The sequence below is a fragment of the Sus scrofa genome, chromosome 8 (genome assembly GCF_000003025.6).
Source record: "Sus scrofa isolate TJ Tabasco breed Duroc chromosome 8, Sscrofa11.1, whole genome shotgun sequence".
NCBI classification, from domain to species: domain Eukaryota; kingdom Metazoa; phylum Chordata; class Mammalia; order Artiodactyla; family Suidae; genus Sus; species Sus scrofa.
Window position 1 is genome coordinate 61,259,023 of NC_010450.4, and position 18,809 is coordinate 61,277,831.

Here is an 18,809-nt window from a genome sequence, read left to right on the forward strand (position 1 = left end):
AGAGCCACAGCAACGCGGGATCCGAGCCGCATCTGCAACCTACACCACAGCTCACGGCAACGCCAGATCCTTAACCCACTGAGCAAGGGCAGGGACCGAACCCGCAACCTCATGGTTCCTAGTCGGATTCGTTAACCACTGCGCCACGACGGGAACTCCTGAAGTTAACTTTTTGCCTTATGGAAAAGAGGCATTAAATCTCCCCAAACACTTTTTTTAGCATATCTAAATATGAAAATAGATTTCGTCTTCTTTTCACCAATCTGTTAAAGATCCATATCTAAAGTTACTTAAGAAATTAGTAAATTATTATATTACTGATAGCAAATCTTGAAAAAAAATAAACAAAGCAACAAGTAATTTGCAGTACTACAAAATTTGGAGTCGAGAAACATTTGTCATCAGCATGGAATATGAACTGAAGTACTGTTCTTTTTTTCAGGGAGTAGTAGGGTCAGAACTAGGTATAATGCTGAAAAGGTACTCGAATCAGAAGACAAAATTATATCCAAATGGGAAATGAGGGGATATTATTTCCCTCTAGGAGATATAATCAGTATCCTTTGTCTCTACTTCCCATTTTTTCTTCTCATCCACAGATATTCTTCTCTCAGGGCCTGCTGGATCTTTGGTTTTGCTCTTCTTTTCATACCATATTTATTATTCACTTAAATTTTTTTCTCCATATTCTATCCTCTCTTATGTCATCATTTAAAATGTCATCTCTCTTCCTAAGATTCTAAGACAATAGTGAACATTATAGTACTGTAAGCGGAAGTTAGAATTGCTTCATCTAATATTTTATTAAATTGAAAGAATTCTAACATGTGATTTATTTCAAATATGATTCCTTTCTTCATTCATAAATACTGATGGCCTCTTATTTCTGGTACTATTCATAGCTATTGAAGATAATGCAGTCGTAATGAGAAAAGGCTCCTTCTTTTCACAGTTTTTCTGACTGAGCCAGTGAAGGACTGTTCCTAGAATGGCACCTTTTTAGAACCTTACTGATCAATTTCTGCAATTTCACACTTGAAGGCAAGGCCTGTTACTTCTGCCTAAATTTATTCTCTAAGGCTGAGTTACCTTGATTTGGGGCTAGCAGCTCTTTGTCTTTGGAAAAAGTCTCGTTGGGAGTGATGTATTATATAACATGTTTCTTATTAAAAAATAAAAACCAATAAAAGTAAATTTGGATGTAGAGTTTCTTTTTACAGCCTCAATAGTTAGACTATATCTGGTCCATATACATAGATGGTTTCTTAGAAGCAAATTTGTTATGCTCATTAATGTCTTAATGCATCTTCTTGAATAACCTGTTTTATTCCTGTAGTGCCACTTTCTCTAGCAGCATGGGCTAGTTCAGTGTTTTCCAAATTCTTTACATGTTCAGAATTTTCTTTAATACCAAAAAATAATTTTGAGTGAGACCGTATGTAACATAATTTTTCCTTTACAGCAACTGAATGATATTTTGCATAATGCAAAGATATTATGACTGTAGTAATACTGAATAACTGGCATATGGTTTATTAATCAGTATAATACCTAAACATATTTTTAACTTGTATGTATGTGTGAGAAATACTTCTATTCTACAGACAACATTTGGTGTACTATAATGATGTGGAAAACTCCCTTAAGTAATGTTGAACCCTTTCAGAGGTCTGAAGTACAGAGAGTGCTAATGGAGCTTGGAGTTACTTTTAAAAGGCTAATAATTCCATTCCATGTTTCCTGCACGATGGAGAAACATGTATCTACCCTAAAAACTTCACAAAGTATTATAAAGATTACATGAAATAATTTATACACAGTAACAAAAAATTTTAATTCCACAAAAAAGGAAGTAAATGTCTTTATATTCTTTCAAATCATTTTATAAAATATTTTGTATAGACTTTCTTGTACTGTTTGCCGCTGATGATGAAAAATCCATTGTGGGACAGCCAGTTTGAACATGGAACACTGTTGTTTTATAGATATTCAGAAGCACTAAGGGTCTGTGCAATATCTTGTATTCTACTATTGAAACTGAGCCAAATGCAAAGATCCTTCTGGAAGTCAATGGGAGTTCTGAACATGAGCCAGAGCAAGATGAGAAAAACAAAGCAAGATGAGGAATTGGCCTGAAGTCAACTGTTTAAAAAAATGAAAGTAAAACTTTCTGATATGTTCCCCTAATGGTAGGTAATTATATATTATGTTTTAGATCGTTTTCAAAGTGCCTTATTCATTCATTAGTCAGTATACTTTATGACCTTTGAATGAGATCAGAGCATTGAAAGACTTTCCTTTTAAGTTCAATTAACTTTAGTGTGGGAACACAGGTACCATTGAGAGAGTTAATCCACTGCCTTTCATGGAATTTTTATGGGAAGGAAGCAGAGTATTAATAAAAGGATTGCATGAGCCACATTTCAATTTCCTTTACTATTCTAAAATATTTTCTGTGATGAATATTAGGGAAAAATTATCTTTCTTACCATTGAACATTCCCTTTCCCCACCTTTTGAAATCTTGAACTCCTCTCATAAGATTATAAGAGAAGGACCTAAAGTGTAGAGCACCAAACCTTAATTTCAACCACATTTTTAGTATTTGACATTGTTATAAGATGGACATAATACAGGAAACAGACATTTCAAATTTCAACCTTATTAATATCATAGAACAATATAAAATTATTTCACATTTCTTATATCTACTTTTTAGGAGGACACCATATACAGAATTAAGTTCTCAATTCACATTTTAGAATTGTTCTTCAGAATGAGAGTCATTTTATCATTATATATGAGTTGCAGTATTTGCATTGTCTGTGGATCCTGGGAGCTTGTAAGACATCACCTACTATACCTGGCTAGCATCGAGGCATGGTACAAAGAGCTGAAAAATGTGACACACTCTGGAAAAAAAAATCTAGATTAGAAAAAATAATCACATGGAAAATTAAATAAGAGAGTGTAAATGTTTAATATATTATGGAAGGGGAAAAGAAAAAGAAATAATCATGAGAGCTCCGTTTTTAAAAAACTACGTAAGTTAGAAAACATTTCTTTTCATTTCATAATGGATGGAGATGAAGATAATAGATTGGAAAGTGAGGTTCAGAGCCACAATTATGAATGCTTCAGTGGAAATAACCCAATCCTGACTATTTAAAACAGTTGTTAGTAATATAGATATAAAGTTTAAATTCTAAATTCACTATTAGTAAATCAAGTAAATGAAATATAAATGAAAAAAGATAATTCTCAAGTTTCACTTGGATATGTTTCTTATAATATATACTTACTATTGATAATTTGAAAAAATGTGGATCAGATTAAAAAAGAAAATAATATTTTCATACTGTTAACTTACCTGGAGAGGGCCACAGGAACAGTTTAGTATACTTCCTTTGCTATTTCTAAACATATGTACTGTATATGCACATTTCTGTCTTGCTCTTTGCACTTAACACATTTTTATGTTTTAATAAATTGTCCAATTATCTTAAAATTTTTGGTACTTTTTATTACTATCAGGTGTCTATTATACAAAAGACTTATTCGTAATTTTTAAAAGTTAACATATACTTTGATTTCATTGTATACTGACAGCACCCCCTTGGAATAGGTGAGGCAGATGTCACCTCCATATTTTTCAGATCTGAGTCCTAGGCAATCTTACTACCATGATGGTTGGATCCAGGTCACCTAACTCTCTGTTGCAGGCTTTTTCCTCATCATTATGAGATACTTTGCTGGCACTTTAATCATTAAAGCTCTCTGGATAGGATCCAGATGGACTTCAAATTGAAAAAATACAATATCAGAGGTTCAAATATGGATTCATACTTTTGAATGGAAACAATATAATGAGAAAGAAAAGGATTTTGGCTTACCATACAAGCATTTGTTTCAAAAGTCTATAAATCCTAAGCGTATTTTGGTCTGTTTTAAAAACACCAATCAAATACTAATAAAATGTTTTGAACAACATTAGCCAAAAAAGTTATTGACAGTTTTTGAGTGTTGACATCTTTCCAAGCAATTTACTCTCCTTGGCAGCATACAGGAGGCAGTTCTACTCTTCGGTGACTAGCTCATGTTTTAAACATATATCACAACCTTTTTCTTAACCCAAATGAAAATGGAAATAACTACAATTTGAAAAAGGAACTGAGTGTGGAAGAGCTAATTAAACTTTGGACAGAAAGCTCATAAGACTGTTGTTTAGAGGAGAATAAGCAGGTTATCCACATTTAGTATACATTTTCTTATTAGGAAAAAAACTCTTTAAGAAATGTACCATCTGTTATGAAGCCACCAATGAAAAAGATATAAACTTCAAGTGCTGAAAATAGCTGGCACTTATGCAAAATATTTTTGCATTATTTTAAAGTAATTTATAACATAATTGCAATGTGCTAAAATTTTCTGTAATCTTCATTTTCGAAGAAAAATATTACTGATTTAAGACAATTAGGAAGTTAAATTTGTTGCTGCTTTGTTCCTTTCAGTAATGGTATGTCATGCTTCTTATAGAGCACAGAAACACAAGATTTTTTAGCACTGAGAAATAAGAATTATTGAAGAATAAAGGGAACAACTACTGTCAAGATAGTAGAGGAAAGAATAAAATATTCAGTGGTTAGTAAGTTACACAGGATTATGTATTTTTCAGAGATGTGTTCTAATGTCTATTACATGTTTGACTCCATAAATATTTGTTGGTTGAATGAGTGAATATATGTATTGATGCATCAGTTACATTCCAAGAGTTTCTAAGAGTCCGCATTAACGATGTTTGCTACTCTTTTTCGTCGTTATCAGACATTCTTCTCCTCCTTCCTCCTCCTCCCTGCCTCTCCTCCTCCTCTTCTTCTTCTTCTTCTGTATTCAGGGAGGAGGCACAATGTCAGAGAATAACCTAGATCAATCAGGAGAAATTCTTTTGGTAAGAAATGGAAGGGGAAGTTGAAGTAAGAAAAGGGGTGAATAACAAATTCGGAATTGACTAGTGGGAAAGCATGTGGATTCAAGTTGCTAAATTAATCCACTGGCCATGTTTATATTTTTCTCTTTTTCAAATTACTGTGGTCTTCCAAAATTTATCTATGTATTAAGCCATAGGTACAATTCGAAGTATGATTTTTTTCCTTAAAAAGAATGGAAGTGCTATAGAATTGTGTTGTGATGATCACTGTACAACTATAAACGTAATAAAATTAATTGAGTAATTAAAAATTTTAAAAAACTCTAAAAACTACAGTATCATTTTAATATTAGGGATCTGCAGGTTTAAATAAAGAATCACTGCTTTTATTTCATACTGTGTATACTTGGGTATTTACATGAAATTTGGAATTCATAAAAAAGAGACAGTCTGTCTGTGTTAAAACTCTAGCTCTACCACTAATTAGTAGTGGGATCTCAGGCAGGTTACTTATCTACTCTGTTTCAGTTGCACGTGTATAAGATGAGATAAATTCTACTGTTTATTTCCTTGTTTTTTTGTGAATATTGAAATAATCTGTATGAAAGAATTGATACAGTGCCTGACCCAGTGTAAGAGATAAAAACATAATAAGAGCCATTATTATTGAAAGAGAGAGGAATAATGATTAGAGAATTTCTTAGAGGACATTGGATGTAGAACAGTACAGGTGCCTTCTGTAAAGACCAGGGCTCTTCATGATTATATTATTATTACTTTTTTTTTTTTTAGGACTGCACCTGTGACATATGGAAGTTCCTGGACTGGAGTCTAATCAGAGATACAGCTGCTAGCCTATGCCACCACCGCAGCAATACCATTTCTGAGCTGCATCTGCGACCTACACCTGCTCATGGCAAAGCCGGATCCTTAACCCACTGAGTGAGGGCAGGGATCCAACCCGCAACCTCATGGTTCCTAGTCGGACTTGTTTCTGCTGCGCCATAATGGGAACTCCCATGATTATATTTCTGTAAGAACAGTGATGTACTATGCAAACTAAACTTAGTTACCAATGTCAAAACATGTATCATCAGTTATTTTCTCTTTCTACTCAAGAAACTGGGAGTTCTTATCGTGGCGCAGTGGTTAACGAATCTGACTAGGAACCATGAGGTAGTGGGTTCAATCTCTGGCCTTGCTCAGTGGGTTAAGGATTGGGCGTTGTGGGGAGCTGTGGTGTAGATTGCAGACGTGGCTTGGATCCCACATTGCTGTGGCTTTGGTGTAGGCCGGCAGCTATAGCTCTGATTAGACCCCTAGCCTGGGAACCTCCATGTGCCGTGGGAAGTGGCCCTAGAAAAGACAAAAAAAAGAAAGAAATTTTTAATTGAAGCCTACATTTCTATACTTAATGTGAATGTATCTGTATCTCAGCCCCATTAGGGGTTACAAACTTCATAAGTGACCTAATATAATTTGAAAAGACACCTCAGTTTGACTCATACTTGAAGTTGTGAGAGTATTACAGCCAGAGAAATAAAAAATATTTTGGCCTTCATGTCATTGTCTTTTGATGAGAGAGAGAGAAAGAACAGAAACTACAGCTATTATTTCATTGTAATTCAGTAGATTTTTAAGAAAATTGAAATCTAGTAAGGGAGGCTAATAGATAAACTGTTATTAACAAATATTGTGAAATGTCAATTCAATTTATCTCTGTATAATCTAAGAAGCACATTTATTATTTAAAAAGTCTTTGTACTTTATTAAGGTGCCTTTGTCAAAAGAATGCTCAGTTCTCCAGTTATCAAAATGAATGACTGGTCAAATGCAAATTTGAGAAACACTAAGTGTCTTCCATGTGAAAAATGCTATGTAAAGTATGATCATTTCCTTTCAGAGTCTGTTGAGGAAATAGCTAAAACTATAAGTTTCCTTTTATTATAAAACAAAATATTTAAAAGGCTGTAATAAAGATTAACGTACTATACAAGTAGGCAGAAGATTACTTTTTTAGTGGTAGATTGGATTCTGCTTCTTAGGGTAAGTGACATTTTTAGCCTTGAAGGAAGAATAGTGGCTCAATTCCTCAATTGGATTTTGGGTAGGAGAAGGGGGACAGTGATAAACAGAGAACAACAGGAATAAATGGCCACCATAGGTGTGAGAGTAAGAGAGATTTGAAAGTTATAGACTCTAATACCCCTTCATACCCACAAGAATGACTAAAATAAAAAAGTGCAAACAATAATATGTTCTGGTCAGGATGTAGAGAATTTGGTAACCTCAAACAATTGCTACCAGGATTGTAAAAAGTTATAACCACAATGAAAAACAGTTTGTGAATGCCTCAGAATGTTAAACATGGACTGTAACATCCTGCAATTCTAGTGCTAGGCAAAGAATATGTAAGCAAATGTCCATATGATTATGGTGCCATAATTATATAATGAATGAATAACTATGGCAACATCTTAGTTAAAAATGGGAGTTCCTACTGTGGTGCAGTGGATTAAGGATACAGAGTTGCTGCAGCTGTGGTATAGATCACAGCTGCAGCTTAGATTTGATCCCTGGCCCAGGAACCTCCACAGGCTGTGGGTGTAGCCAAAAACAAACAAATAAATAAACCCTACATGTTCATTAACAGGTGAATGGGGAGAATATTACTGTGCTATAAAAGTGTACCTGGTGTTCACCAATGGTACAATATGGATGAACCTTAACATTATGCCAAGTGAAAGAAGCCAGGCACATAAGACCATATCTTGTATGATTCCATTTGTATAAGAATGTCAAGATAGTCAAATCCAGAGAGACAGGAGGTAGATTAGTTGTTGCTAAGGGCGTGGGGTGGGGTTGGGTAGTGAATGGGAAGTGGAAGGGCTACCAAAGAGTATGAGATTTCTTTACTGGATGATGATCTAAAATTAGATCATTGTTATGGTAAATTTGCGAATATACTAAAAATTATTGCATTGTATACTTATAAGCATTAATTTTGTGGTATGTGAACTCTATCTCAATAAAACTATATAAAAATAGAATATAGACTGGCATGGGTGTAAGAGGGGTATAGTCTATATTTTGAGATATATTTGAAAAATAGGTTGAAGCCAATTTGTGGAGGTTCCATGTAGAGATCCCTAATTTACTTCTGTATGCAATAGGGAACAATTGCACATTTTTAAAACCATGGTGCTGACACTAATACCTAACAAATGTGAGTGGTTAAAAATGGCCAGGATCTGATGTAAGTGTCTTACATGAATTAACTATTAATTCCCTCAAGAGTCCTATGGGGTAGGCTGTGTTATTATTCCCAATTCACAGAGGAGGGAATTGAGTCATGGATGGTTTAAACAATTGGTAGTTTGTGGAAACACCAATATCTCAACTCCCAGTCTTAATACTTACACAACAATGTATTTGGACATTAACAGAGTTGCATTTTATGAAGAACACTCTCATTGGAGTGTTTAGGGTAAATTAGTTTAGTCTCTGGTGGCTGTTCCAATAGTCCAAATAAAAGATATGAGCAACCTATGGCGACAGCAGTAGAAAAAGTCTATCAGAACAGTTGAATTTGGATCCTGACTTTGGTGAGGCAAAAACATTTATTTGAAACAGAAATGTTATTCATAAAATCAGATTTGTCTTGAAGTGCAAATGTAAGTCCAGAGTGACCATGATTTAAATTTACTTCTTTCACAAGCAAAAATTTTGAGAGTCAAGATTTCTAAGACATGGTAAATTTAGAAAACCTGAGTATTAGGAATTTAGTAACTATTAAAGATAATTTGTTTTACCATTAACTATTCATAAGTAAAAGAGCGATTCTGTTTTGTATGCTGAACCATTATAATGCTCATAGTAATTACAGATCCACCTATTTTTGTGCTACCCTCTCCTCTGTGGGTTTTTAAAATGCTTTTCTTAGTAGGGTGGAAAGCTCATAAGCTTTAAACTATGGGTTTGTAATGACACAAATGTTTTCTCAGTCTTTAAAATACTTCGGGGAACTCTTAAAATTGTATCACTGCCTATTTGAAAACCCAACCTGGTGCTAATTGTTAATGTGCTATTTTACACTGCAGCTTTGTGTGTTACAGCCTTAAATAAACACCCCCATAGAAATACCAAAGCAAGTTTGACTATGAACAGACTGTAGCTCCTGCTCTAAACCATAGAGATATGAAATACTAGAAAGTTTCCTAATATTTTAGGTGTGGTGTTCTAGTTTTCAAGCTGACATCAAAGAATTCTCTGAGTAAGAACTCAGCAGTCCCAAATAAAACAACAACAACTACAGACAACAGCAACAACAAACAATGAAAACTTGAATGTTTAATAATAGAATAAAAATAGATCACTCAAAAAGTAAGCAACAGACTTGGGTATCTTGTTAATAAAGTAGAAAAAAATTTAAACGAGGAACATTGAAGAAGTTTTCAGTCTTACTTGCAAGCTTTAGTTATGGGCAATTAGAAAGCCAGAAGTGCATGGAAATTTTCTTTATGATGCTGTAGTACTTTGAGTTCAACATTATCACTGGCCATGGAATTGGATTAAATTGAGGGGTTTTGTTGTCTGCTTCCCTTAAAATACCTGAATAAAAAGAGTCTTACAAGATAATCAAGATGCTTTTTCCTACTATCAACAGTATCCTGGCAGTTTACATTATAACTATTCATCTGTTCGAAAGTACTGAGTGTGAAATTTGTGGTAGGTATTATGGTAAACAGTGGTCCTAAAGAGTTAAAAGGGGCAGCATTTGTCTTGTTGCTCAACACTTAACAGTAGTGAAGGTCTAGTAAATATTTACATCGTTGCATCATAACAATAATGAAGGTATTTGTGTGAACACATTAAAAAACTCTGAGGGTGAGTTTCCGTCATGGCATAGTGGAAACGAACCTGACTAGGAACCATGAGGTTGCATGTTCGATACCTGGTCTCCTTCAGTGGGTTAAGGATCTGGTATTGCCGTGAGCTGTGGTGTTGGTTGCAGACTCAGCTCAGATGTGGCATTACTGTGGCTCTGGCGTAGGCTGGCAGCAACAGCTCTGACTGGACCCCTACCCTGGGAACCTCCATATGCCTCAGGTGCGGCCCTGTAAAGACAAAAAATTTTAAAAAAGTGAAAAATAAATAAAAACCAACCAACCAAACAAACAAACAAAAAACCTCTGTGAGGTGAGTAAGGAGCAAGAGCTTTCAGAATATAATGACATTGAGCTAAGATTCCAGAGTTACTCAAGAGGTTGTCTGAGAGAGTAGAAGGATCTGGGAGGCTTAGCACTTATGAACAAGTAAAAAGAACATGGCAGTTTGCAAATCACAAATACTTTGTGTAATGTGGTGGGCTAGGTTTATAAATAACTCATGTATTAATTCCGAATCAGGTACACAGAACATAGAATTATAAAGTTTTTTTTTTAATTTTTTAATTTTTATTTTCTTCTTTTTTAGGTCTGTACCTATGGTATATGGAAGTTCCCAGGCTAGGGGTTGAATTGGAGCTGTAGCTGCTGGCCTATACTACAGGTATAGCAATGCAGGATCCAAACCACATCTGTGACCTCCAACACAGCTCACAGCAACATGGGATCCTTAACCCACTGAGTGAGACCAGGAATTGAACCCGCATCCTCATGGATACTAGCCTGGTTTATTATCATTGGGCCACAAGGGGAGCTCTGATATATGACAGTTTTAAAATAAAGAATGATTGGAGTTTCCACTGTGGTGCAATGGATATTGGCAGCATTTCTGCAGTGCTGGGACACAAGTTCAGTACCTGGCCAGTACAGTTGGTCAAAGATCCAGGGTTGCCACAGATTGCAACTGAAGCTCAAATCTGATCCTTGGCCTGGGAACTCCATATGCTGTGGGGCAGCAAAGAAAAATAAAAATAAATAAATAGCTTTAAATTCTTTAATGATTGCCATATTTTGTTATTTTCAAAATCAATTCTTAGAATAATTGGAACTGAATCTTTATGAAAAACTTAGCTAGTGATATTAATTTTAGAGTAGAATATATATAAATACTCATATTCAATAAGGGAAGAACTGTTTTGGATATAATATTGCATATTTTGATTTCATATTTAGATTTATTTCTCTTTTGATCCCTTGGTGGGATTCAACACAAGTATGATGTCTTTCTTCTCTTTGGTTAGTTCTCCTTTTGGTGTCTTGTTCACACTATCCTGAAGGACTGAGGCATCTGTGCTTTAGAAATGGATGACTCTGTATCTATTTTCACTTCCACCTGGGAATGACTTTTTCCTCTAAAAGCTTAAGAAACCTCCCTTCATCAAAGTAGCCTCACAGTGCTAATAGAGTAGGCAAAAAACATAGAATACTTGGATTAAGGAGAATATTGCCTCATTATGCAGTCAACTCTGGGATTAACAAAATTGTACTTTGAGCAAATTGTGAGTGAAAATTGAGATTTATTTATAGAAATTCAGGAAGAAGGAAAAGTAGCATCTTTCTGGAGTTCAGGCCACTTAAAACTTCTACTAGCAGAAGATCCAGACTGAATGAAAGCTAGTTTCTTAACCATAAACAATTAGTATTAATTTTTAAAGCAGGATATACTGATTATAATATTTATTATAAATGAGGGTTATTTGCCTCTTAGTGTACCTCTTGTTGTGATATGCTGATATATAAACTTACTAAAGTAAATCTTCATGATCTTAGATTTTTTTGGCTAGAAAAATCCTGAAAAAAGAAAGAAGAGTAATGACTGGACAGTTAGAATATCTTAAAATTTAAGAGATTTTTAAAATATAAAATCTCCTGTGTTCTCATTCTGTTTTTGTCTCTGATAGTGATTTAGCCATTAGGTCACTTTCATTTTATCGATGAGAAAATAAGGACAAGAAACTAAGAATCACTTATTTAATAGCTATGAAATCATCTGACTGTTTAATTATAAACCTAAATTTAAAAAAAAAGAATTATAAACAAATGTTAAATTCATCCCCAAATCAGTAAAGATAAAATGAACCACTGATTAATAAACAAATTATTTTCTTTGGCTATTCATCATTCATGGTCATAAGCTTAAATGATTATTCTTCCATTTTCCTCTCAGAATATTCTCCCAGACTTTTCATGCTTTTTTTCTCTATAGACTTACAAAGATCTGTAGGAATATATCATAAAGATGCATCATATTAAAGGGTTAGAATTTTGCATCTGGGATTATGAGGCATTGCTAAAAATAACAAACAAACCAAAAAAAAAAAAAAAAAAAACCCCATGAGATAGACTTTTGAAGGAAATGAAAAAAATGCTTCTTTTCTTTTTGCTTTTTTTTTTTTTTTTCCCAGTTCTCAATGTTTAGGAAAGGCAAGGATGGGAGAAATGTTCAAGTCAAGAAATGGCCAATTCCCTTTCAAAACTAAGGACATAACTCAAGTGTTAATTTTAAAATCTTTTATATTTTTAGGTTTCTTTCTCTCATTAAGAGAAAAAAATTACTGATTTCTTATTTAATGCATCTACATTCTGTAATGTCAAATAGCTGTGTCTTCTAGAGTATTTTAAACATAAAAAAATAATAACAAAAGTCATTGTAATTTTTTTAGTACAAACCTAACTGAATTATTGGATTAATTTCTAATGTGAGGGAGATCTTTGAGAAGAAAATTAAGATGTCTTTATCTCAATAGTTCATGGATCTTACCTTTTTTGTTTCTTAGTTTGATTTCATTTGATTCTAACATATAACTCCAAAATGCCTGCTTAATTTGATAAACAAATCTGGGCTGATGCCTTCTTTCAGTGAGGTGTTAGAAGAAAAAGTAAGATATTAGGAAATAAAGTAAAATATAATTTAAATGTTTTGATGAACAATTACTCATCCCAGCCCAAGTGCAGTAATGACCCCCACTTCCTCAGTATATACTAAGGAAGCTATCTCGTCTGGGTGTGTATGGATGACTCCACAAGTAGACCAGAAGTCAAGACCCAGGAGCAATGATAAGCCACACTCTTGAGGGAGAACACAAGAAAGAGACATAATTGAGAGGGAGGGTCCATATAGAAATGGTAAGATTGTCAAAGTGTGTTGATCTCCATAGCTTCTGCTCTCATTAAGTACCTTACTGATATCTAGGTAGTTCTGAATTCACCTTTAGAAACAATGAATTGTTTTATACAGAAACGCAGAATGTTGTAATTCCACCACCATATTACTCCCCTCCAGTAAGTGCTCTCAATGTCTATTTGTCCAAATTCCTCTAACCTATGCTCATAATAAAATTATATTGTGGAAAGTTAGGGATGGATAGATACCAAATCAAAACCAAGTAAACAGAACAGTTATAGAGTTGTTGATTTTCTAAACTTCAGGATAATATGCTAATTACATTATATGCTTTTATAAATGCTATTATTGATTGCTACTTTTAGTTATTTTACTTGCATAAATTTAAAGAATACACTTGGTTAAGAATATTATGATCCACTAGTAATTACTGTTTGAAAAAAGTAATTAACCTCTTAACCTCTTTAAACTTCATTTTCTTTATCTGACGTAGAATTGAAATGTTAAAAGTCTCTGGAAAAGATGAGAGACAATGTGTATTACAGCCCCTAGCCTAGTGCTTGTCATATAGCAATTTGTACAGTAAATATGTATACTAAGTACTGATATTTAAATAAAGTTAGTACATTATGCTTTAAGAAAAAATAAGATTATATAAAGTTACAAAGTCTGTGGAGAAGTTAGGAGACAGGATGTTTTGTTCAACTATCATAGCAAGTTTTGTTTTTCTAGCAAAAGATATTAAATATAGAAGGCATAATAAATGGTAGGCATAATAAAGAAAAATTCTTCTTTGCCTTAAAGATGAATTAATTGGCTTTGGGTTTTACTTAGCTTACTTTGAAAATTATTTATTATTTTAATAATGAATAGTGTTAATTATTTTAAATTATTTTTATTATTGACTTGAGCTTAGTTTTGTTTTATTTTATTTTATTTCTTGTCTTTTTAGGGCCACACCCATGGTATTTGGAGGTTCCCAGGCTAGGGCTTGAATTGGAGCTGTAGCTGCAAATCTACACCATAGCCATAGCAATGCAGGATCCAAGCTGAATCTGCAACCTATACCACAGCTCACGTCAATACTGGATCTTTAACCAGTATTTGTTAAGGATGGGTATCGAACCTGCGTCCTCAAGGATACTAGTCAGATTCATTTCCACCGAGCCACAATGGGGAATTCCCTAGCTTACTTTTTAAATTATTTATTTTATGTTAATTTTTTTTCCTAAGTAAGATAAATGACTTATCTGTCTGCCCTCACTTATCTAGTGGTCAACAATATCTATTTCTGAGATAACAGGAAGGGGTATTCTTTGTATGGTAGGCCCTGAAAACAGCAGGGAAGTTAGAAGGATAAGTGCGAAAAGGGCCTCCTAGTAGCACAATCCAGTGTAACAGGAGAAGCTCAATAACAGGGAACATGATTGAGTTTATTAGTAGCCCTATGATTAAACAAGGTTATTTGATGACAAAACAATTTATCTTTTCTGTGTTTCACAGTCTTTCTTGAGAATGGCATATTCAAAAACAATCAGAGGAAAAAAATACTGTAGTTCGTGGCATTGTGTGTTATTTAATTAATGATGCTTCCATGTAATCCAGTTAAATATGGCACACCTGAGGAGGGTCTGACTGACAAATCCAGGTTCAGTATAGTTTCTGAAGCAGAGGAATCTGCAAAAGACATAACAAAAACCAGCAGCAGTCATTTCCCATTTTACATGAGCACAACATCCATCACAAGGAGAGGAGAGCCTCTGAGGCCTTTTTAATGAACTCTTGGGGAAAAATGTCTGATCCATAGTTGCATAGCACAAAAGCTCTAACAAAACATTTTGTGTTTCTTCTTTGCTCACATCACAAGATAATGTCATAAAGACATAACTTTGAGGCTCTTCAGCTGATACCATTGTCTCTTAAATACAAAACCTGAATTTGAGAACATTAAGAAAGAGTGTGTCTAAGCAGTGAGAGATTTTTGCAATTGTGTGTAAAGGTTATTCCATAGTAGCTCTGACAACATGAAAAATATTTTTTGAGAAGCAAAATCAAATAAAGGAAAATGAGATAATATATCCAAGATCCAAATGCCCAGAAGAATAAAAATATGAAATTATAGTCAGTAGCCTTACCAATTTGCATGGGTTTCCATATAGTTTTAACAGATATTGACAGGTCAGTGGTTCATTCAGTGGCTTCTAAAGAGCATCATAGGCGTTATGAAGATATAGATAACTAAATTCCCTATACTTGCTTTCTTTTCAAAGTATTCTAAGTGATGTGCTTTGTCCTTTGCAGATTTCTCCCATTAGGCTAGAATTTGTGTTTCCCAAGGGTTTTGATAAATCTGCTTGATATATGTCCTAAAATATTCATATTATATTGTTTACATTTCTTGGTATTCACTTAATGAAGAATAACCTGTTTGTATTTCGATTGTACCTATTCTTTCACTTTCAATACTTTATCTTTAAAAAGAAAAATATTCTTTCTAAAACAATTGGTGAACTCAAGAGTAAATCTAGCTGTAATGAGTCTCCACTAAATTGCCTCCATACAATATGTATCTTTAATTTCTTCCTGAATTTCTAGGAAATTGAAGAATTTGTGATATAAACCAAATAGTTCATACATAGGGATTTTAAAAGATAAAAATATATTGAATGGTAAGTGCATATTACCATTTTAAACATTGGATTATGTTGGGCTTTATGAAAGTAAAATATCTTTTCTTAGGGATTTATCTAGATATTTGATGTAAAACACATCATGAGAGATTAATGAGACATTTCAATCTTCAATTAAAATCTATATAAGCTCATTAGTTGCTGTACAGTATTAACACAGTATGATAACAGTATTACAATTATTATAATGTTAACTCAATATTAACTACTGTAGTAGTCAATTTTCAGGCTAATAACAATGTTAAGATTATTATCATTTTCCTTTTAGAAATTTAATCTTACCTAGTTATATTCCATTCACTATTTTTGACATGGTGGGTTAGGGAATTGAACTGAGATGTTAACAAATTCAAATTCTTCTACTTTTTATTCTCTTTTTACTATTTTCTTAATGCTTGTATTCTTAAATTCTTTCTTTTTCACAAGAATTTGAGTTTATTTCAACCTCCTATCTCATATCATTAATATCTACCTGTCTCCCAGTATCTTACTCAACTGTTGTTATATATCAGCCATATTCCCCAACTTGCACTCTCACATTGATACACTTTTTTTCCACTCCTAGAGTGAGGATATGATTTCTGATTCTCTTATTTCTTTTGGGCTCCATTTGCTGATGTTTAGCAACACTATTTTACAAATGTTTTACCTTCTGTCTCTTTGAGATGGGTTGGTTCTCTAGGGCTGAAAGAGTAGTCCATAAATCTGAGATACATTTTAAAAACACGGTGTGCTTGGAAGGAATCTACTAAGTGCACTTGAGGAATGACACTAATTCTGCCTCTAGTTCAGTAGCTTTTAACTGTGTTGTCCAATAGGATAACCAGTATCCCCATGTGGTTATTGAGAAGTTGAAATGAAAAATGAGATGAAATCAAAAAAATGAAATCTAAATACAGCTTGACTATGTATCAAATAAAAATTAGTATCTGAATTGAGATGTGCTGAAAACATAAAAACATATTGGATGTTCAAGACTTAGTATGAAAAAATGTGAAAATTTTCACCCTTTTCATTTTGTCTTGGTGACTTGAAAATTTAAAATAATTTATGTCACTCACATTATACTAATATAAGACAGTGCTGGTTAAAGGATATAAATACAGTTCATGCCTTATCTTTCGATAAAGGAAATTTTTAGAATGATTGTTTATTACTAATAATTTTATAAACTAAATATTTAGAACAATGAAAATAATTATACAACACTGTAAACCAGCTATAATAAAAAATAAAAATTATCATTAAAATAAATAAAAATAACAAAAATTACTTAAATGTAATAACATATTTTCAGCTTCATATATTCTGTATATTTTTATAGTTAAATCTAAATCTTAGAAGCCATTTTACTAATATAGAACTCTTCTTCTCTAATACAGAATGTTTTTCTGAGGGAAGGCATAAATTCTGTTAAAAAATACTTGTGTGGGAGTTCCCGTCATGGCGCAGTGGTTAACGAATCCGACTAGGAACCATGAGGTTGTGGGTTCGATCCCTGCCCTTGCTCAGTGGGTTAAGGATCCCGCGTTGCTGTGGCTCTGGCGTAGGCCGGTGGCTACAGCTCCGATTTGACCCCTAGCCTGGGAACCTCCATATGCCATGGGAGTGGCCCAAAGAAATAGCAAAAAGACAAAAAAAAAAAAAAAAAAAAAAAAAAAAATACTTGTGTGGAAAGAAAATTTAAACAAGGAGATCTAGATGGATAAATTGATAGTGCAATGATTACATGTGTATAAACTGCAATTTACAAAGCATTCATATGTACTGTCCTCCATATATACATATACACACACATTTTTTATGGCTATACCTGCAGCATATGGAAGTTCCCTGGTCCAGGGATTGAATCCAAGCCTCAGTTTATAGCAACTCAGGATCCTTTAACCCACTGAGCCACACCAGGGATCAAACCCCTACCTCTGCAGTGACCTAAGCAACTAGCCAGATTTTAACCCCACTACACTATGCTTCCACATAATTTTTATAGTTACAACTAAAATATTTTTATATAACTAAATTTTCATATGTATAGCTAAATATAAGTTAAATATTACAAAAGAAAAATATGCTTGTGTGCTCTGTGGTATATGTTATATGTGTATGTGTGTGCATGTGTTTAGTTGACCAGATAACTACTAATTTAAAAAAATTTGTAAACATAAAGTAAAGAAACAGAAGTGGGGGGAATTATGTTGGGAGACAATTCTCCCTGGCTAACTCACATTTTTGCATGTCTTGTGAGCATTGGTATTGCCAGCTTTTATCCCCAGGTTACCTTTCCAAGTATGTTTGTGTATCCAAGGTTTTGGCTAGAGGAGGGAGTATGTTTCTTTACTGTTCCAGATAGTAAAGATAACATCTCCCACTGGGGAAATGTTCAGGCATGTTTCCTTGCAGCCCATTCCCTTATAAAATATCAGGGTTCCCTCAGTCTCGGGTGTCCCATCTGTGACAAAAACTCTTTGCATACAGTATCAGCACTGGCTGCTCATGCTGCCCCCTGGAACTTGAAGTTCAAGAGCAGCTTATGAAAATATCAAGCCTGTGCTGTCTGCTCTGCTGTGAGTAATAAAAATACTTTGGTTTTCACCCAGAAGTCTCATGTATTCTGCTACCATTCATGAAATTGTGGCAGGTTAACTTGAGAGCTTACAAATAAGGTAAAAAATCTCAAATTCTATAAAACTCTGGAAAAATGAATAGGTTCAAGAATAAATTTAGTTGGAAATTGTTTTTAAGCTCAGAAAAGAATAACAGAATGATGGCAAAAAGATAGGGGCAAAGGGATTATTGGGGATAGGGCATGAAATGAGGAGAGGGTATCCATATGATTTATGATCATGTAAAGATACATATATAATAAATGTTTTACTCTAGTTGAGTACTGCTCAATTTTATAATTTAATTCATATAAAGAAATAAATCTATTTAGGGATAAAAAAGCTTGCTACCTCCTCAAATATCAAGAAAGTTATTTTTCTAACACCAAGGGCAAATGTAGTAGTTCATTTAAGACATATTATTGAAAGAGGAAATGAGAAAGTCATTAGTATTCTTAGATTTCTTCTGAGTGAAAAATGAATAAGAAATGTAATGTTAATGTGTATATGTACTTAACTC